The sequence below is a fragment of the Kogia breviceps genome, chromosome 6 (genome assembly GCF_026419965.1).
Source record: "Kogia breviceps isolate mKogBre1 chromosome 6, mKogBre1 haplotype 1, whole genome shotgun sequence".
NCBI classification, from domain to species: Eukaryota; Metazoa; Chordata; class Mammalia; order Artiodactyla; family Physeteridae; genus Kogia; species Kogia breviceps.
The window spans coordinates 92,846,549-92,869,427 of record NC_081315.1 but is presented as its reverse complement, the minus strand read 5'-3'; positions in this window follow the sequence as shown (position 1 = coordinate 92,869,427).

Here is a 22,879-nt window from a genome sequence, read left to right as displayed (position 1 = left end):
TTGTAAGTGGCCATTTTCATCTGCCATTTAAAGTTTATAATTGGATAGTCAGGGAGAAAAACTGCAGGCTATTGTATAACACATAAAGATGACAAGTGACATTCAGGCTATTAGGCCATTAATATACAGTAATAAGTTAATACTCAAGTTATATAAACTATTTAAAGTAAAATATATATATATATAATGTCCACCATTTTTGTTTGTTTGTTTTGCTCCCTGTAATATATAGGAGAAAGTATTCATTCCAAAATGATCACTGTTGGGCTTCCCTGGTGGCGCAGTGGTTGAGAGTCCGCCTGCCGATGCAGGGGACGCGGGTTTGTGCCCCGGTCCGGGAGGATCCCACATGCCGCGGAGCGGCTGGGCCCGTGAGCCATGGCTGCTGTGCCTGCGCGTCCGGAGCCTGTGCTCCGCAACGGGAGAGGCCACAACAGTGAGAGGCCCGCGTACCGCAAAAAAAAAAAAAAAAAAAAAAAAAATGATCACTGTTGACTTTTTAAAAATATTCCTTTCCTTGGGCATTTGTAGCATTTCCATCCTGCTGAAAATTATTCTTAATTTAATCATCTAATGCACCGATTGTGCTTTCAAAGGTTATTCCAAATGGGGTCATTCTCCATTATTCTGTACTCAATTTGTTAACACTCTTTACATTTAAACTGAAATGTGTTAGTTTTTGTTGACATTTCCTTCTTCCCTGAAAATAGGCAGTCATTAAGTCATCAAGGTACTTTTCTTAAAATGTGTATCATATTCTTCTGTGCTTTTAGTTTTGGGCTATCCTAAGTCATTCCTGAAACTTTACATAGATTTGTATCACCCACATAAGCCAAACTGCCTTCCTGGTCTCCATGGTCTTGTATATCTTCAAATTGCTGAATATCAATCTTTGTAAAGCATTGTTTGGATATTATAACTTTCTTCTCAATGGCATTTTATGACTCTTTTTATTTTTTATCCTACTGAACAAAGTAAAAATACATTTTTCTAATATATAAGATTATTTGCAGTGTCAAAGTTCCAGTCTTTTCTTTTATACCATTTTCTATTTCAGCCAAAATGAAATATCTCTTAAAAAAAAAAAAAGTTTCATTTTCCACATCCCTGGCTTGACTCACACAGTTCTCATCATCTGTGTTTCTATACTTCAAGGTATGATTTGTTTGTGAAGTCTTCCATGAAGATCTATACACAATTTGTAATAATTATGACTTTTTTCCATTGTAATTAACACTTGAATATCTTTTACTGTAAGTCCTTTGAAGGCAGACAACTGCTATCTATATACTTGGTTCCTACCTACTGCTGAATGTAGTGATTTCATAATGTTAAGTCTCAATGTCATTATGTTTGATAACACTGAAAAAAGTAGTATGATTTATTTATGACATAGTGTTCCATATTTTACTTGCATGATTTGAAAAGCATAAAATTTTATTGACCATTTTACAAGTGGTAACAATTAGAAAGAAAATGCCTGCATTAGCCTACCCCAACTGTTTTAGAACTGAATCCTATCTACTTCCCTGAAAGTCTCCCTTTTTGAAGAATATATACTTGTCTCTGTGTGATAAGGACAAAATAATAATTAGCATTTGACAATTCTGTACTGAGACTTAGAGTCTCAAATATGCACTGAAGTAATTTAAAAGGCATTTGATAAGGTGAACTGATGATTTGATGTAGGTTAAGTCCCAGCATAAACTTTCTCAAATTGTTTTACTAAATTCAAGGCACTGATTGAGAGAGGATTAAGTGGTGTTCAAGAATTACTTTATAATCTGTAGGGTAACATAAGGGCTATTTCATTCCTTTATCCTACTTTTAAAAGTTATTTTAAGCAAGAAGTAGCTCACATATCTATTTTATATGTTTTTCCTTTGCAGTTTTGCTACATTTAGGCATAGTAGGCATCTATAGTAATCTTGTTATTCAAGACTAATTAGTTTACCAAAAATTAAACACATAAGTAATTATCAGTTTGTATTATACTCAAAGACAGCTGTTGTCCTCAGAAAAGGTTTAATAATTATAAAATTATTTTTCTGATTAATCACAGTATTTACTTTTAATGGATTACTACATAATAATAGGGCTCTCCAAGTTGGCTTAACTATTATAAAAATTAAGATCCATAGTCACAGGATTATGCCCTAACTTTTAAATTAGTCATGACATAAAGTCCTTCAAAATCTGTCCCTGCTAACTTCTCCAAATGAATTTTCCATAGGTCCTCTTGCATCTCTTAAGGATCACTAAACTACTCATTCTCTCTGCATTCACTCTGTATAGTTTTTGTTTGCCTTTTTATATCCTCAAATGTTTGCATGCACTATTTCCTTTATCTGTTCTACCTGGGATGCCTTTTATTTCCTTTTTCCATTTGGGAGATTACTCTTTGAGGTTTTGCCTAACTACAGTGAAAGTCTTCATTAGATTATAACTTCTTTAAGAAAAAAAATAACAGATAGAACTTATATTATGCATCTTTGACAATCAAGAATACAATATTTTGCCAGACATAAAAGCATTTAATATATGTGTTGACAGAACTGCTTGAGGGCGAGAGGACTACTTCTGTTAAAAAATAGATGTCTAGAAGTTTAAAAGGTACAGTAAGACATGAAAGACTGCTATAGTACAATTGGGAAGGGTTCAGATTATTTTTGCAGTGTGTCTCAGCTTCTTTGTTTTAGATAGGTAGATAGATGGATAGATAGGTAGATAGATAGATCGATCCATCTAGATCTAGACATCTCTCCTACCTAGAGGTAGAAAGACAACAAAGTACCTGTTAATTTCCCACTTTACAGGTGCTCCTTTGATGAGTTTTAGAGAAGTTAACATTCAAATACAGTACTGATGATCTAAATTAAAATGAAACAAAATCACTACATGTAGAATATGTTTTAGTCAACCATGTGATCTCACATGAATGGGTGTTTTGTTTTTTGTTTAATTTATAGAGCACTAGATAGTACTCTAACTCCAGAGTCTCAATGTCTATATTTTAATGTTATCACCTGCCTTGGGTGTGTTTTCATATGGCTTTAGTCTTTTTTATGAGGGATATAATTTTTTCTCTACAGGGAGTCTGGAGTATGATTAAATGATCACAATTTGATACATAGCAGAGATATTTTTCTTTCTTTTTTTAAAAAAACCTTGTATGTAGTACTTTTTCTTACCCTTTCTATCTACCTACAAGTGTCCTTTTTTCCCCCTTTATTATTATTTCTTATTTTTTAAGTTGAGGCATAACTTACACATGTTAATATGCACAAATCTTAGCTCTACAGCTCAATAAATTTTACATATGCATACTTGAGTCCTTTGGAAGGAATTTTAAAATGGGTAAATTATTGAATAGTACAAATACACTATTTTTTTTTCTCTTAGGTCTTTTCTGAACTAGATTGTGCTTCTCTTTAATTCTCTGTGATTCATTGCTGAATTTGTGTTAAATACAATCGGTTTACACATCCATCAGCATAGTGTCTCTTGCATTGCAAATACTGAATAAATGTAAATACTAAGTAAATGAACGAATAAGTGAATAAACAAATATCAGTTTAAGCAAAGTGGTGAGAGTAACTTTCTCAAATACAGTTGTAGAAATAGAAATAAACAAAGTATTTACTGTGCATTTGGAAAGTTTGACTTGTATCAATCAGGGTCCAGTAAGGAAAGAGCAACCTGGTGATTATTTGCATGGAGAAAGTTTGATATAAAAGACTGTCTCTATAACAGAGAGTAAAATATATTAGCCAGTAAGAGAAATCTAAAGTATATAAGAATAGTGGATATAAAGTCACTAATCCTGGATCTGAGATTAAGTTCCCAATGCGGAGTGTCCATCTGTGTCTCACTGGATGGCAGAGAAGTCACTGTGGTGTTGCACTGGTGGAATTGGCTGGAAATCTATATTCTCTAGATGCTGGGAAAAATTGTTCATGGGAAGGTATCTCACCAGAGGTATTTGTCTAGGAGACATTGGAGGAGGAGTCTATGAAAAAGTTATGGCACCTGATGGCTGGTAGCTGCCAGATGCTGCAGGAGTCTGGCACTAGAGAGGCAGTGTGCACTGCAGAAACTGGGTTCTGGCAATGTTCACACAATGAAGGAGTCTGGCACTGGAGAAACCAATGTACTGTAGGAGGCTGCCTATCAGAAGCCACCGGTGCTACAGAAAGAAGCCTGGAACTAAGGAACTTGCTTATATTTTAGAAGCCTAGTCCCAGAAAAGCTGCACACACTGCAGGAACCAGACACTGGAGAAGCCAGGTAACTCTGGCAGTGGATGATGAGGAGCACAGCAGAACAAGAAAAGAAGCCCCTTCTGCTTGCAACTAACAAAGATTACCGTCGTTCCATTTAGCAAAAACCAAATATTTATAGGGCCAAACTCCATTTTCACAGAGCAGGCAAGGAAGTTTAAATTTGTAGCTGAGAGGCAATAATTTTATAACTGGCACTCTCTGTGAATGAAGGGAGGAGGAACACAGAGAAAATTAAAAAGAATGCACTCAATAATTAGAGAAATTACCTATTTGCTTTACATGAGTCAATATGCTAAGAAGAAGGAAATAAATGAGACAAGAAAGGAAGGTATATGGCATGAAATAGGAAATAACTGAAAATGAAACCATGAATACAAGAACAGATGAAAATATCAGGGACAAAATTTTAAAAGATATATACATTTATCTTGTGTTTGCAATATAAGTATAAAGTGATTTTCTACTAAGAAGATTGTCTTTCCACATTTCTGTCTCTATATGCATATGTTAGCCTAAAAATTGCTATTGAAATACAGTTTTAGAGTAATTTCAGATTTTAAATCAGAAACATGTGGAGGAGGTACATCGCTACACCAATACAGACTTTAAAAAAATTATAGTATTTAAAATTCTAAATGTATTATAAAATACCTATTTAATAAATAAAGTTCTCAGACAACAGCTTTAGGAATGTCCAACATTAGTTAAGTTTTATTATTTCTAGACAGTATCGTCAACACACTGATAGAATTTTGTAAGTGGTTAAATAATCAGGACTATTAGAACTTGAACATTACGACTCATTTCTCTGAAATATATGAAGAGCTATGCACTATAAAATTAATTATTATTTATCATGGCAAATATCGCAAGTATATTTTAACAGGAATTATGTATTATTGAATTGGATTCAATATGTATTCATTAACAAAGCAAAATTGTCCCATAACTTGGCAGGACAGTCCCTAAGAATGTAACAGGTAGGGTTTTAAAAATTATTACGATTTCTCTTCAACCATGTTTGACATATGCCTTAAAGAAGTAACTAATTTCTGACATCTCTCTTTAATGCGGTTTATACCTCCACAAAATGGATATATTTCTTATATTTTGGTGGGAAATGCTAGTAAAGTCTAATTTCAATCTCAATGATTTATATTTTCATTCTGTGATTCTTTTCTTCTCACCATATAGATTACTTCCAATTAGATTCCAATCAAAGGAGAATGTATCGAGGACATCTACATGAAAAATAAATCAAATGAGCATTTTAATGATTTAATATTTGGAATTTATGCTATATAATTTTTTAATTGAAAAGAAAATATATTTATAAGTGTATTTATAAATGACTAGTGTTTAAAACACATCATAGAGATAATATTTACAGAAATTTTACTAATAAATTAATAATACTAATGATTGTTTTTATTGTTATCTAATAAATGTAGAGTATGTTGTTTGGGAACAAAACAATACTTTGACCACTGTTAGATCGTTGAAATAATTCACAAACAACAAATAATTTAGTAAAAATGTAAAATAACTATTTTATCTTGAATCTTTTATAAATGCTTATATCACAATTATAAGTATTTTGACTAATAAAGAAAAAAATACATAGAAAAGTAACTGTAAAGCTAAACCAGTTGCATTTTAACTTCTGCATTATATTGTTTGTGTAGCTTGACAAATTAAACAAAAAGTGGTGTTTGGTGGGTCCCCATAGGAGGGATTTGAGCTAGAACAGGAACTTATTTGCACTGATAGAGATACAGTGGTGTCTCAGAGTCTAAATCACCCTTGACTTAGGAAATATAATTTTGTTGAAGCAGAATACTATTGTTTTTATCCTTACTTGACAAGAAAATGAGCAATGATTTTGTCCCCAACATAAATTGGGCTGCCCCAGTTACAAACTCATGGTCATTTTCTGTGGCCATTATTGAAATGTATTACTTGAAATTTACCAACATATGTATTCTGTGATTATGTGCTTTCTGCATCTTGGTATCCAAGCACCAGTCACTTTGCATTTTATTCTTTTAGTGCGCTTTCTGATCTTGTGCTTAGATTTATGGTAAAGTATTCATCAATCAAATTGGCATTGCTTTTAGTCACATTTGGGGGGGGGAATGTTTGCATTTAATCAATAAATGCACATGTTTTACTCCTGGATATAACTCTAGGCCCTATTACAATTTTAATAACTTATGCCGGAGGTTTTCAGAAGACTATCATTATTCTTACAAATGCATTTGAATGTTGTTGCCTATTAGGACTTGAATGAAAAGAAGGATGCACAAGGATTTTCCAGAAGCTTAGTATGCCAATACTGATACAGCTGCTACTTAGAGCTGTCCTCAAATAGTGGAATACTTGACTGCCACTGCCAACTGGATTTGCTTAACTATTATTTCCCTTTAGCCAAAGGCACAGGATGTAGGAAATCTATATCTAAGGGCTTTGGCAAAACCTTAGCTCTTTATCATTTGTGGGAGGATCAAGCAGCCAGGTGTACTGATGATTTTAATGAAGCCAATATAGAAAAGGGACTTCAGAAAAACAATATAAAGCATTATTCATTTACTTTACCCCTTGCTTGCAGTTGCAAGCATATCGTAGTTTCCTAGCCCACAAAATAGCCTGAGTTTTAATTCATTTTCACAAATAGAGGAGAAACGGGTTCTATTTAGACATCACTTACACTATATTGTGTTTTTGTTTGTTTGTTTGTTTAATATGAAGATTTTGAAGAAAAAAATTATTACTTTTCTGATCCATACAATGCCTAAAACTGCAAGATAGAAAAAAAAAGAAATTTTAGGGCTTCCCTGGTGGCGCAGTGGTTGAGAATCCGCCTGCCGATGCAGGAGACACGGGTTCGTGCCCTGGTCCGGGAAGATCCCACATGCCGCGGAGCAACTAAGCCCGTGAGCCATGGCCGCTAGGCCTGCGCGTCCGGAGCCTGTGCTCCGCAACGGGAGAGGCCACAACAGTGAGAGGCCCGTGTACCGCAAAAAAAAAAAAAAAAAAAAAAAAAAAGAAATTTTATTTTGAGGAAAAAATTGGTGATTGAAGTTAAGATGCAGTCTAGATTGTATATTTGTGGAATCAGAATATGACAGTGATCTGGAAGAGAATTTCAAAGTCCTCTACCTTTGTTCAAGTAGACAGTGTTTGGCATTACTCCAGTTCTTCTAAGTATTTCTAAATTCCAGTATTAGGAGTGAGGTGAAAGTTATGGTTAGGCTTCAAGGTGACAAGCAATAATGCTGATTAAGATAAAAGTGATCACACTACTCTACATAAAATAGATAAATAATAAGGACGCACTGTATAGCACAGGGAACTCTACTCAATATTCTGTAATGGCCTACATGGGTAAAGAACCTAAAAAAGAATGGATATATGTGTACGTATAACTGATTCACTTTGCTGTACAGCAAAAATTAACACATGTAAATCAACTATATTCCAATAAAAATTTTTATAAAAAGATAAAAATGATCAGATTGACACTGAAACTGTATGCAGCATTGGCGGTGTCAAGAACACAATGCACAGGGCTTCCCTGGTGGCACAGTAGTTGAGAGTCCACCTGCCGATGCAGGGGACGCGGATTCTTGCCCCGGTCCGAGAAGATCCCACATGCCGCGGAGCAGCTGGGCCCGTGAGCCATGGCCACTGCGCCTGCGCTTCCGGAGCCTGTGCTCCGCAACGGGAGAAGCCACAACAGTGAGAGGCCCGCATACCGCAAAGAAAAAAAAAAAAAAAAAAAAAAAAAAGAATACAATGCACAGAGAAAGGGCTGGCATTCTGCAGAATACAGATGCTACTTTAGCACACAACTCCCCACCATATCTCTTATTCCCAACATATGGGAATGTTCAGTGATTACTACCCCACTATCCTGTATATTAGATTTCAGAATAAATAAGGGAGCACTTCAATCTTGTATTAAGCTAATAGAAATACTATAAAAGACATATTTTCTCCTAGTCTTTCAAGTTCATTTCTTCTTTGGTGTATCTCACAATAGAAATGACTTTTGAATCTGTGTCTTAGGGTCAACAATTCTGAAGAACCAGTTGACAAGGAAGAATATTATCCTTTCATTTCTCCAATCAGGTAGACTATCAGCACCTTCCTTGCCAGACTGTGTTCCAGGTATCATAGAAGCTTGAAATCTAGTGAGAAAAAATTGAGAAACATTGCAGTTCTTCCTGTAATATCCATATTGTTATGACTTCTCATAATGCAGACAGGTTAAAGGTAAAATATCCATTGAGAAAACCATCCTGTACCAGAGGAGATAGTTTCATGAGATAAGCAGAACCCAGGAAAGAAAGATGTTTGAAACTGTTACCAAATATGGCAATGCATCTTTCTAACTCAAATCTTCTGTGTTATCTATTCCTCTTCCTGTAATGCCCTTCCCCAGAGTCACCTGGTTAAATATCTCGTTTCATTTGGGCCTCTTTGTAAAAATTTTGTGCAATTCACCAGTGATGTCATCTGGGTTTAGAGATTTGTTTGTAGGGAGGACTTTAAGTACAAATTCAATTTATTTAGTTAAATTTTAATATAGGTCTATTCATGTTATTAATTTCTTCTTAAGTGAGCTTTGGTAGTATGTGCCTTTCAAGGAATTTGTCCATTTCTTCTAACTTGTCAAATATATTAGCCTAAAGTGATTCATAATATTCCCCCTATTATCTTATTAATATCTATATGATTTATAGTGATTGTACCTCTCTCATTTCAGAAAATGGTAACTCATTGTTTTCTGGTCATTTTGACTAAGGTATCAATTTGATAACTTCTTAAAGAATGAACTTTTGATTTTATTGAATTTTGTTTTGTTTCTATTTTATGGGGTTCCACTATGATCTCTAGTATTATTTTTTGTTGTCATTTTGTTTTTACTTAGTTGTTTGGGTTTCATTTATTCTGCTGTTTCTTAAAAGAGAAGCAGCATGATTTGAATCCATTCTTCTTTTCTTATATATATTTTTAATACAATAAATCTCTTGCTAAGTATTGCAATATAGAATCCCACGATTTTTAACATGTGTTATGATTTCTATTTTATTAAACTAAACTCTGTTTCATCTCCTTTGGTTGATAGCTATAACTCTTTGGTTTTTTATTTTACTAATTACTTTGGGGATTATAGTGTTAATCTTTAATTTATGGTCCATATTCATGTGATATTGTAACACTTCACTTATACTATAAAAACATACTGTAATACACTTCCATTTCTCTCCTCTATTCTTTTGTTTACTGCCATCATACATTTTTACATATGTTAAAAAACACAAACTAAATGCTATCATTTTTGTTTAATAAAATTAATGCATTTTGTTATTATGTTTAGAGAGCATTATCTTTTTAAAGAGATTTGGAAATTAAAAATCCATATAGTTACATTTTCTTTCTGTTTTTCTGTTCATCTCTATTTATACCAATTATTCTTCTTCTGTCTGAAGGAGTTCTTTTACATTTCCTGAAATGAGAATAGGCTGGTGACGAATTCCTCAGCTTTTGTATGTCTAAAATCTCATTATAATTTCTTAATTTTGAAAACTCTTTTCTGTGGCTACAGACCTCTAGGTTGACAGTTTATTTATTTTTTTATTCAATACTTTAAAGATGTTGCTCTACTGTCTTCTCAGGTTTATGAAATTGTATGCAAATCTGCTGTTATTCTTTGTTCTTAGGTGCATAATATGTGTGTGTGTGTGTGTGTTTTCTTCTGGCTGCATTTTTTCTTTTTTAGTGGAATATACTTGATTTACAATGTTGTGTTAACTTCTGCTGTACAGTAAAGTGAGTCAGTTACATATACACATATATCCACTCTTCTTTAGATTCTATTCCCATAGAGGTCATTACAGAGTATTGAATAGAGTTCCCTGTGCTATTCTGTAGGTTCTTATTAGTTATCTATTCTATATATAGTAGTGTGTAAGTGTCAATCCCAATCTCCCAGTTTATCCTTCCCCCCTTTTCCTCCCTGGTAACCACAAGTTTCTTTTCTATATCTTTGACTCAACTTCTGTTTTGTAAATAAGTTCATTTGTACCATTTCTTTATATTCCACATATAAGTGATATCATATGAAATTTGTCTTTCTCTGTCTGACTTACTTCACTCAGTATGACAATCTCTAGGTCCATCCACATCTCTGCAAATGACCAAATTTCATTCCTTTTTATGGCTGAGTAATATTCCATTGTATATATATACCACATCTTCCTTATTCATTCTTCTGTCGATGGACCTTTAGATTGCTTCCATTTCCTGGCTATTGCAAATAGTGCTGCAATGAACATTTGGGTGCATGTATCTGTTCGAATTATGTTTTTTTTCAGATATATGCCCAGGAGCGGGATTGCTGGATCATATGGTAGCTCTCTTTTTAGTTTTTTAAGACATACAGTTCTCCATAGTGGCTCTACCAATTTACATTCCCACCAACAGTGTAGTAGGGTTCCCTTTTCTCCACACCCTCTCCAGCATTTGTTGTTTGTAGACTTTTTGATGATGGTCATTCTGACTAGTGTGAGGTGGGACCTCATAGTAGTTTTGATTTGCATTTCTCTAATAATTAGTGATGTTGAGCATCTTTTCATGTGCCTCTTGACCATCTGTATGTCTCCTTTGGAGAAACGTCTATCTAGATCTTCTGTCCATTTTTTGATTGGGTTGTTTGTTTTTTTTTGATATTGAGCTGCATGAGCTGTTTGTATATTTTGGAGTGTAATCCCTTGTCCATCACTTTGCATATGAATGTATCACATTCAAACTTCATTACCAAAATTTTCCTGATGCATAGAAGGGTCTAATCACAGATTTCCATCATTATCACCAGTTTCACCAGGCAGGGAAATTGTCACCATAGGGGATGATATAAAGAGGAAAACAAGGAGATCTGAAGTAGAGAATTTTTTCTGGGGTGAAATTAATTATCTGTCAGCTTCTCATATGCACCAACTAATTTAATCATCACAGAACCTCATCAAATTGTCATTTGTCCTCTTGTAAAACAAGAATTTGAAACCAGAACACCTGACTGTGAAATCTATGCTTCTGTTACTATTACATAGAGCCAAGCTGTTTCATACTTTCCATATAGTCAATAGTTGTGAACTATTTGAATCATTTGTTAGGGGATTTTTACTCTACTCTGGATCCCAATTTTTCATTAGAGAGTTTGGGAATGAGATGTGATTAAGAAAGGGTCATAGTGCAATATTGACAATTTCATCCTGATTTATTTTTACATTACTTTTTCTAAAAACACTGTCAAACTGCTACATATAGTGAATAATAATATCAGTAGTAGTGATCAACATTTCAAATATTTTTATTTTAATTGATTTTATTTGAATAAATGAATTAATAAAGATATTGTTTTCTTTTTTATGGCTGAGTAATATTCCATTGTATATATATTCTACATCTTATTTATCCATTCATCTATCTATGGACATTTAGGCTTCCATGTCTTGTCTAAGAGTTTATCATACTAAATGAAGTAAGTCAGACAAAGACAAATATCATGTGATATCACTTATATGTGGAATCTAAAAAAATTAATACAAATGAGCTTATTTACAAAACAGAAATAGACTCACAGACATAGAAACCAAACTTATGGTCACCAAAGGGGAAAGGGGAGGGAGAGATAAATTGTGACTTTAGGTTTAACAGATACACACTACTCTATATAAAATAGATAAGTGGTCCTCTCTCTCTCATTATCACTTTCTTTCTCTCTCATCTTTATTATCCATAGACTGGAAATAGCATTTTATAATTGTTGTGATTTGTACTATTATTATTTTATGTATTTACTCATATTCTGACTTCTTTGTTTTTAATATGAATGTGGATGAGATGTGTTATATTTTCAAACATTAAAAAATTAATAAATTTATTCATAAGTTGCCATTACATCACACATTTCTCATTCATTTATTCTGTTATTCATTAATTTATTCATCAAATAATAATAGAAGAACTACTATATGGAGGAGGTGTGGGAGACACCTCCCAACTATTTAGGGAAAGGATGGGATTTACTGAGCCTAAGGTGATTAGAGTACAAAGGATAAAGATTAACCTGAGTGATTGGGACTTCTTACTCTGCCTGACCAACAAAAGGTTAAGGTTGCAATGAAAACAGTTCTGTTTTACTCAAAGCTGTTGGAGAGGCCAAAAGTGGGGAGTAAGGAGTGGGTTTCAGAAAAAGAGGAACAAACTCCTGACTCCAGATGCCTTCTCATGCTTCCTGTCAATTAAATTTTATACCTCTTCTTCTTGGCAAAACTAGTCAGCATGCCAGAGTTTTCATGTTTTAGTTTGTTTCTTTCTTTGTTTTTGTTTTCTTTAATCATTTTAATGGAGTTCGCTTTACTAGAAGTAAGACTTACAGATTGTGCAACCTTAGACAAATTACTCAAATTTTCTAGATCAGTTTCTGTATCTCAAACTAGGTATAATAATATTGCACAGTTAATATATTTGTTGTATGGCTTAAATGTCTAGAACATTTCCTAATATATTGGAAGTGCACACTTAATAAATACCAGTTACTACTACCTTAGTATTAAAAACATAAAGTGGAGATGAGGAAGTTGTTGCTATTTCAAACAGTTATTACAATCTTGCTGTCTCTTTTTTCAAGGTTGTGTTTTGCCATCTGTTTATTTTATATTTGTTTAGGTACATACATGCATTCATACTCTACTTTCAGATTCCATGGTTAGTGTTTGTTTCTTTGTTCATTTCTCTGGAGCACCACAAAACCATCTACAATAAAAATGTTCAATATGTTGGCAATTTATGGACAATATTTGTGTGTTATTTTTACCATGAGATATTCCATGTGTATATGTGGTGCTAGTTGTATAAAAAAATATTTTAGGTGTCAGACTAAATCAATGGTAGTTTTCAACACTTCCTTGAGGTAGGTTTAATTTTGGTTTGTGGACAGTAATCAGTGAGACAGTGTGTTTGGGACAGAAACTTAAAGATCATCCAAAAAAAATGTTCTTCTAGTCTCTTATTCAGTATTCATATATCACTACATTGGTTTAAGCCCTCTTTTCCCCCTTCATATCTGAGCATCTCTGGGTCCCCTGCTTGAAATGATAGTACATGTCTATTTGCCCACATTTTATATCTGTTAAAAAGGAGTTGGGAGTGGCTGTGGTGATTTAGTCCTTTTACATAGATGTTATTAATGTACCATTCTGATTCTACATATGTGCGTTAGTTTAGTCCTCTGGTAACAGTTTAAACACTGGTAACAGTTTAAACACTGGTAACAGTTTAAACATACTAATTGTACGGCAGTAAATGTTGCATTTTTTAAATTTTAAGTGTATCTTTGAGAAAAAGGATATATATTTACTTTTTACTATGGGCTTGAGAATAATGGTTAAATCATAATTTATTATTTTAATTTTTTAACAATTCTCTCTTAAAAGAGTGAGGAGATTCACTAATATGTGGCAGGTTTTTTAGGGGCTTCAGGAAGGGAAATCAGATCAATGACCTCCTTATCCTATGTGAATAATGGTATTACGTCTTATTTGCCTACCTGATTTAAAAAAATAATAATTTATATCTGTAAGCCCTAGTTGTGCTTTGATATTTATTTTGACATGTCTGCTTATTGCATACCTACAATATATATCTTCTTTTAGTTTGTTTGAAAAGAAATGTGCTATGTAATTTAGAGATATCATTATTTAGTTTGAACCCTAATTCAAACACAGACACAGGCATTTGAGGAAATAGTCTCTTTTAAAAGATTTGTGTAGAACAATCTTCAGGGTAAACATTGTTGGGTCCTTGGTAAGTGAAAACTATCAATACTAAGGTTGCCACTACTAATTTTGCTTAGGACAAATTTTAATGTCTCAGGAGACATGAATGGATCTAAGTCTAGGTCTTTATAAAAGAAAAAACAAGAGTCACACATCTTACCAAAAAAAAAAAAAAAGAGAGAGAGAAAGAAAAGAAAGAAAATGTTTGGTTAGAAGAAAATGTATGTACCTTGAAATATATTTTCTCAATCTTTAACTATTTGTCAACAAATACTATTTTGATAGTACTATGTTAAAAGCATCAGGTAGACTATTAGGAACTTAAAAATATGACTGACCTCAAATATTTTACAAGAAGTTTGTGAAGGTAGGGTACATCCATGTTAGAATAAATATTTAAGCATAGTCAATATATATATTAAGGACCAAATAAATGAGGTAATAAAAAAAACAGCTCCCTATCTCCTAAAAACTCTTTATTTCTTTAAAGTAACAATCATCTTTTTAGCAACTACTGTATATCATTATCTGGAAAGTTTTCCTAATACCTAATAGTAGAAATCAAGTCATTTATTCTTGTTCTATCTCAGCACACAAGGTGAACAGCCATCACTCAAAGATGTTCATTTTATTTTACTTGACTTTTAGCCCTTTTGGAAAGTGAATCCTTAAATAGACATTAATGAAGAAACTTATAAGTCATTGTCAAAGTTTAATTTACAAGTAACTTTAAATTTTCAGTTAACCCATGATATCACACCAGTATTACAGCTGCATCTAGTTTTCTTTAGAGTAAAAACTGAGGACTGATTGTTACAGATCAAGCCAAACACCCGTGACTATGAAGAATCTGAGAAATAATCCTTTCAGATTTATATAAAGTAACTGAAAATGCTATTTTTACTCACAGTATTTTTTTGACTTCTCAGAAATTCACAGTAACAAAATCAAAGCAAATTCTATTGCTAGAGTTTTACAGAAAAAGTGAAATTGTGGTGAATAATTTTGCCAATTTTGGAATAATAAAAACAGTAAAAGGAGCATAATGATCATCTAATCTCAATTTTCTTTACTAGAAACACACAGAGCTCATATACACATGTGACACTTAACTAAAAGGCAAACAAACTTATTTTCTCCTTGAAAATATTTGTTTATAGTAAATTATGATTCAGAAATTCAAAAGAAATTGGACAATCTCAATTAACTAATCAGACAATAGTTTCCAACATATTTTTTTTTCAAACTATGGATTAGGTACCTTGAATCAACAGGATTTTAATCCATAGCTGGAAAAGGGGCAGAGGAGAAGTAAACAGCCTAGCCAATATTTCTAGATATAATCAATTTAAAAATGCCATGTTGGAGCATTGCTACATTTATTTTTCCATCTGATTTTAGACAAACATTGGTAAATTACTTATATATAAAATACTTTCTATTTTTAACCCTAAACCTAGAAATAAATTTGAAAGATACTGATGACTTTGTCAAAGGTACAAATGTTTAAGATGTTTGTAAGTATCTTAGAATGACTGAATTTCTTGTCATAGACACGTTACATATATTCCTAGATGAAAAGTTGATCTTGTATTTCAGAGTCATCTTACAATTATAGGAAATGTGTCATTTTTTCTGCTTTGGGCTACTCTTCTACAAGTGTTTTGTGTTGTGTAACCTGCAGCATTCTCTGGAGGCTCCTCTATGACCTCCACTCTCAACTAAAATTGCATGTTTTCATTTCAAAGGCTTCTTACCATCAGCATTTAAATACTTGTTTTCATCCAAAACTTAACAAAACAATCAAATAAAGATGTCAATATCCACAAGAAGTTCTCCCAAACTATTATTTTTCTCAAATTTACAGCGAAGCTTCTAATAGTCTCTCTATGCACATGCCTAGGTCCTTATCTCAAATTACCTCCCAACTTGCTACAAAGCAACTTCCACTTAACATTAGTGAAACTGTTTTGAATATGTTTAACAACCTCTTGTTTGCATAATCAATTTTTTATTTTCCTTCGAACCATCTATTTTATTTAGCAATGTTGACCACTGAGTTTGAATCATTCTATTTCTTCAGTTTCTATGATACCATGATTTTCTACTCACCCAGATACTTCTCCTGTTGGGCTTCTCTTTCCCTGTCATCATTTAATTTGTGAATCTTCTTGAAGATGTTTCTTTGATTCTCACTCTATTGTCTCCCCCAATATGGCCTATCTACAATCATGGATCCAATATTGACTACACATTTGTAATTCCCAAATCTAGATCTACAAGTCTTATTGTGCTAGTGGTCATATTATTAGTATATTTATTTTCTTACTAAATTTGGCATTTAAATCTACAGAAAGCTTTAAATGGTGATTTTCACCTTCTCTTGTAAAATAGGGAAATGTAGGAATATTAGCCAATTTTGTTTGTGGCAACAATGAGCTTGAGCTAATTAATTTCTTGGACATATTATGGACCTTATAGTCATTTGAGTTTTAGAACCACAATAAAGAAGAGAAATGTAGATTTGTAATCTAACAGACCAAGGTCTTTTGGCTAAATGGCATTAGTCAAGCCCATTTTAAGTCTCTCCCTCAATATGTAATGTAAAATAAAAAACAAAATATACATTTACTATGCTTTCTATAGGATTAGAAAAATGTTTCTTTTTTATCAATTTATTTATTAGTGACATTTATGCATCTATGTAACATATATTATGTACCATGTACTGAGGTGAATGTTGGAGGAGGCGCATAGCTTCTGTCCTTATGGAACTTAAATTCTATGTAGTGTATGAAATAATTATGTAATGATAAGCATCATTAAATAGATAATTGTGGATTGTGCATGGCATACATGAAACACTTAATAAAAACTAGTTATTTTATTCTTATATAAATTAACTTGGAGAATAGAATTCCTAGGAATTAGAAATTAAATGCATTTACTTTAGAGTAGGAAAGTTAGAAAATTTAGCCCCAGTAAGGATTTTATTTTGAAGTTCATGCTGTAGCTGTTTCTTTTTCTATTCAAGTGTCTGTACTAAGTGCTGGGATGAACATTATCCATAACTTCAATTTTTAACAACACACACATAAAATTAGTGTGTATGTGTGTGTAATTTTATAAACAATTTTCATATGTTAATTATCAATCTTGTCCCTCAAAGAAGCAAACTATAACCTTGCTTCTCAAAGGACTAACAAATGTAAGTGGACTACCAATAAAGAAAACAGGAAATTATTTTTGCTGAGAAAAGGTAATTTGTGAAACTCTTTAAAAAATATTAGTTTTATTTCTGCATTTTAAGTTATTTATCAATATTAGTAGGGATTTTAAATACCCAATGAAATGATATTTTCTGCTATTTCTTCAGCATTATGAAAGTGTACATTTTATATTCATAGAGAGTACTCTACTAAGCAATTTCGCAAGATACTTGTTATTAACTATTAGAAAAGATAAAAGATTAATATTTTCATATCTTGTGTCTTTCACTGAATTTAAAAAATAATGTAGACCTCAGTTTCTGGTTCTGCATGTTAGGATCTTAGAATCACCATTCCATTTTAACAAATGAAAAGTTGAACAGACTCTAATGTAACAAATCTTCTTGGGTAAACCAAGAAGAGAGAAAAAGGAGACAGAAAGGGGAGGACAGAGGGCAAACCACTGCCCTCAAGATTGGAGAGACTGACAGGTGAAAACAGAGAATAACCACTTACCAGAGCAGAGACTCACAAATGGAATTCTCCAGAGGAATCAGTGCTGGAATTGGAAAACCTGAAATGTGATTGGTGAGCAGCTGGAGGCTCAATGTATACAAGTCTGAGAGTTAAAATCTCCAGGAAAACCCATTCATAGTAAGGTTCCCACAGTTTTGTAAGATTTACCTCCACGAAGTCCATTAGAGTCCCACAATAAATATCAGAAAAAATTCCCTCAGGCTTTTAGTATGCGGAGGGGAAAAGGAAACATTTTGAAATACTTCAGATTACTCTATTCTACTTTAAAAGGCATGCCCTCAGGATAAACTAGTCAACTAGAGATGAACTTGCTGGGGTATTATCAGAGCCTAACTGATTTAGGAGAAGGGAAATACCTAACTCCAGTTAACTCTAGTCTTTTACGTGGGAGAAGGAAAATACCCTACTTCAGCCCACTCTAGCGTATCTGTCCCAACTAAGGGGAGAAAAAAACCCTGAGAAACACTTATGAAATTCACAGTCCAGAGGCACTGGCTCACTGAAAGTTTAAGACCGAATCATAGGATTATAGAATGCTTTCCCTCTCTCCACATATTACTATCACATTACCAAAGGCTTATTTGCAGCAGTTTCTCTTACCTCATACATCAAGTGTAGATATAAAGAAAAAATTACATATCAAAAGACAAGAAAACAATTTAAAGAGATCAAGCAAATACCAAAACCAGACATGGTAGAGATGTTAGAATTATCAGACTGTGAATTTAAAACAACTATGATTAATATGCTAAGGGCTGTAATTGATAAAGTAGACAGCATGCGATAATGGGCATGTAAGCAGAGGGATGGAAATGCTAAGAAAGAACCAAAAAGAAATGTTAGAGATTAAAATCACTGTAACAGAATTAAAAAATATCTTTGATGAGCTTACTAGTAGACTGGACACCAGTGAGGAAAAAATTTCCAAGTTAGAGGATATATCAATAGAATCGTAAAACAAACAAACAAAACAGAAACAATCACTAACCAAAAACCCCCAAAGGTAAAAAGAAAAAGACTGATAAAAACACAAAAGGGAATATCCAAAAACTGTGGAACAACTACAAAGTTTGTAATATACATGCGAATATCCAAAGGAGAAGAAAGAAAGGAACAACCAAGTCCAGGAAGCTCAAAAAATACCAAGTAGAATAAATGAGAAAAAAAAAAAAAAACTACATCTAGGCATATCATTTTACAGCTATAGAAAATAAATAAAATTCTGAAAAAAGCCAGAAAAAAAAAAAAAAAAAAAAACCTTACATATAGAGAAACAAAGATAAGAAATACATTGGACTTCTCAGAAACCATGCCAGCTAAAGAGTGGAGTGAAATATTCCAAGTTTTGGAAGAAAATAAGCACCAACCTAGAATTCTGTACTTTGTGAAATTAGCTTTCAAAACTGAAGGAGAAATAAAGACTTTTTCAAAATAACATAAATTGAGAGAATTGATTGTCAGCAGACCTTCCTTTCAAGAAATGATAAAAGTTGTTTAGAGAGAAGGAAAATATCTGAGGTCAAAAACGCAGATCTACATTAAGGAAAAAAGAGCATTGAAGAAGAAATAAGTAAAAATAAAATTTTATATTTCTTAGTCTTAATTGATCTAACAGATAACAGTTTGTTCAAAATAATAAGAGCAACAATGTGTTTGATTATGTATGCTTATGTATATATGATATGCTTATGTATGACCATGGGTATGATAATGCCATTTTAGATACAATACCAATGATACAATCCATTAAATAAGTAATTGATAAGCTGGACTTTAAAACAATTTTAGATATCTGCTTTGAAAGGCAGTGTCAAGAAAATGAAAAAGATCAGCCACAGACTGGAAGAAATTATTTGCAAAAGACTCAGTGAATAAAGGTTTATTTTCCAAAATATATAAAGAAACCTTAGAACTCAATAATAAGAAAACAAGTAACCTGATTAAAAAATGGGGTAAACATCTTAACAGACACTTTACCAAAGAAGATTATACAAAGGGAAAATAAACATATAAAAATATGTTCCATGTCATATGTAGTCAGGAAATTGCAAATTAAAACAACAATACGATACCATTACACACTTATTATAGTGGCCAAAATCCAGAAACTGACAATACCAAATGCTGATAAGGAAGTGGAGCAATAGGAAGTCTCACACATTGCTGATGGGGATGCAAAATTGTAGAGTCATTTTGGAAAACATTTAGCAGTTTCTAAACATAAACATAAAACTAAACATAGTCTTACTATATGATCCAGCAATTGTGCTCCTTGATGTTAACTCAAAGGGATTGAAATTATACAAAACACTGCACATTTAACTTTATAGCAGCTTTATTCTTAATGGTCAAAATTTGGTAGCAACTGAACTTCATGCAGTAAGTGAATGAATAATGTGAGGTACATCCAGAAAATGGAATCTTATACAATGCTAAAATTAAATGAACTATCAAGGCATAAAAAGATATGAAGCAATCTTAAATGCATATTACTAGGTGGGAGAAGCCAATCTGAAAATGCTACATACTGTTTTATTCCAACTATTCAACATTCTGGAAAAAGAAAAACTGTGGAGATAATAAAAAGTTCAGTGGTGTAAGTGTCAGGGGGAAGGAGATGAATAGGAAGAGCACAGAGGATTTTTAGGACAGTGAAAATACTCTGTATGATACTATAATGGTGAATATCTAGCATTGTACATTTGTCCAAATGTATAGAATGTATAACACCAAGAGTAAACCCTAACTATGAACTTCGGGTGATTATGATGTGTCAATGTAGGTTTGTCCTTGGTTTAAAAAAAAAGAAATTACCATTCTGGGTAGTAATGTAGATAAAGAGGGAGGTTGTGCATTAGTGTGTGGGGGAGTATATGGGAATTCTCTATACCTCCTTTTCAATTTTATTCTAAATATAAAGTATTCTGAAAAAAATAAAGTTTAAAAAAATTTCCAAACGTGAAACTTTAACAATTAGCTTTTTACAAAAATGTGTCTAGACTTCTTCCATAGGCCCACATTATTTATATTTACCATCTGAAAATGAAGAAAATTCCTTGAGGTTGCATTATTAGAATAATCATTGAATAATTGAATTGAATAATCATTGAATTTCCCCCCCAAAATGACCTGGTTTTATATATATGAACTAAGAGACTTCTATCTTAAAATTTGAGAATATTTTCTTTAAAATTCTTTCCTAAGTAATTATTAGTCATTGCCTATGGTGGCCCTGGAAGTTAATATCTCTCATATAATAGTTTCTTTTTCATTTGTTTATTTAATATGGGTATACTTGAGACTTAAACTAGAATTTTAAGATTGTGATCAGTGGAAAGAGTAATCAATAATAACAAACTATTACATCCTTGTTGATATGCAAACATGGTAGCATCATATTGTGGGAACAGAAAGTGTAGTCAGCCAAAAGGTGGCAAAGGCCCACATAGCATTTCTTGCAAAAAGTTGTCTATTGTATGAATCCTGAGCATAAACTCAAAGTAAGGACGTATGGCAGCTGCAACCATTTCAATGCCTTAAACATGGTAGTGTCAGTGGTACTTAGAAAGTTATGATGGTAGATAAAGAGAGAAAGATCTGTTTTGGACATCTGCATTAGAATGAACAAGGTGATTTACAAAACCCCTTTTCAAATGTTGCTCTGGAGAGATATAAAACAACTCTATTTTTATGCCGTGATGAGAGCAGCTATGGAAATGCAACTTTGAGTTTTGTTGGCCAGCTTTTATATAATCAATCACATTGACTGTGTGACAGTCCAAATCAGTCATTACGATGGGTGAAAACAGTGAATCGACCTTGCTGCAATCCAGTGTTTGGGTCATACAGGCATGAACTATGTTTATATGCCTGAAGCAAATGGATGAAGGAACAGCAGTGAGGTCAATAAGTTTCACTGGCGCAGTCAGCTTTTTAGTATATGTGCTGCCGAAGGGAGCACAGCTTGATCTATTTTGAATCCCTATAGTATCAAAGCCGAGGCCCTGTGGATCAGTCACAGAGACAGCCATTCACAAACTGCTCCAGTAATGAAGCCATAGTGCTGTGGAATTTATGTGGGTATAAATTTAAGTAGATATTAAAAAGGGCCTTTATTTCTTTCCATATTAACTAATTATTAACTATCATTTTCTGTCAATCTCCTTCCTTCCAAAACTTGTAAATATTTATCTTGACATCTAATGCATATTAAAATCTGATAATCTATGAATAAAACACTGTCCCAAAATAAAAGGCAGCTTCAATATTGGAAAAAATAATGCAGCTAACTATAGTCTTCTAAAATGTTTGATATAATCTCCATTACTAAGCCAAGATGTTTGGAGAACTGTAAAAGTCATCTTTAGTTTACTTCTATTTACTTAAAAAACTTTCCTCTGCAGCATTTAGGATTTTTTAAAAATATAATTCCTATTCATTTTCTAGGCTGTTTCCAAAATCTTTATATTTCCTTTGAAATTATTTTTTGTTCACTGCTTCCCTAGGTCTTCTACTCTATCTCTCTTAAAACATCTATTAGGTTTACAAACTTGTTATGTCTTTATAGTATATTTGAATGGAGATTAAAGGGCTTCAAGAAGACAATCCTCTTTTAGACCACATTCTATTGTTTCCTAACAAATTTATTTCTTATATTTTGCACAACACATTTTATATATATATATATATATATATATATATATATATATATATATACATGTATATTATGTGTGTAGAGTTGTGCTTACTAGTGTTTGGGAGTTACTCTTTAATAACAAAAAAAACCTCTTTTTTTTTTTCTTGGCCGTGCCATGTGACATGGGGGAATCTTAGTTCCTAGACCAGGGATCCAATCCAAACCCCCTGCAGTGGGTGGAAGCGCAGAGTCTTAACCACTGGACCGCCAGGGAAGTCCCAACAAATAACCTATCTTTCATAATTGCAGAAACTCCAGACCCCCGACCCCAAACATTTCTGATTATAAGTTACATGGACTTTTTTTCTG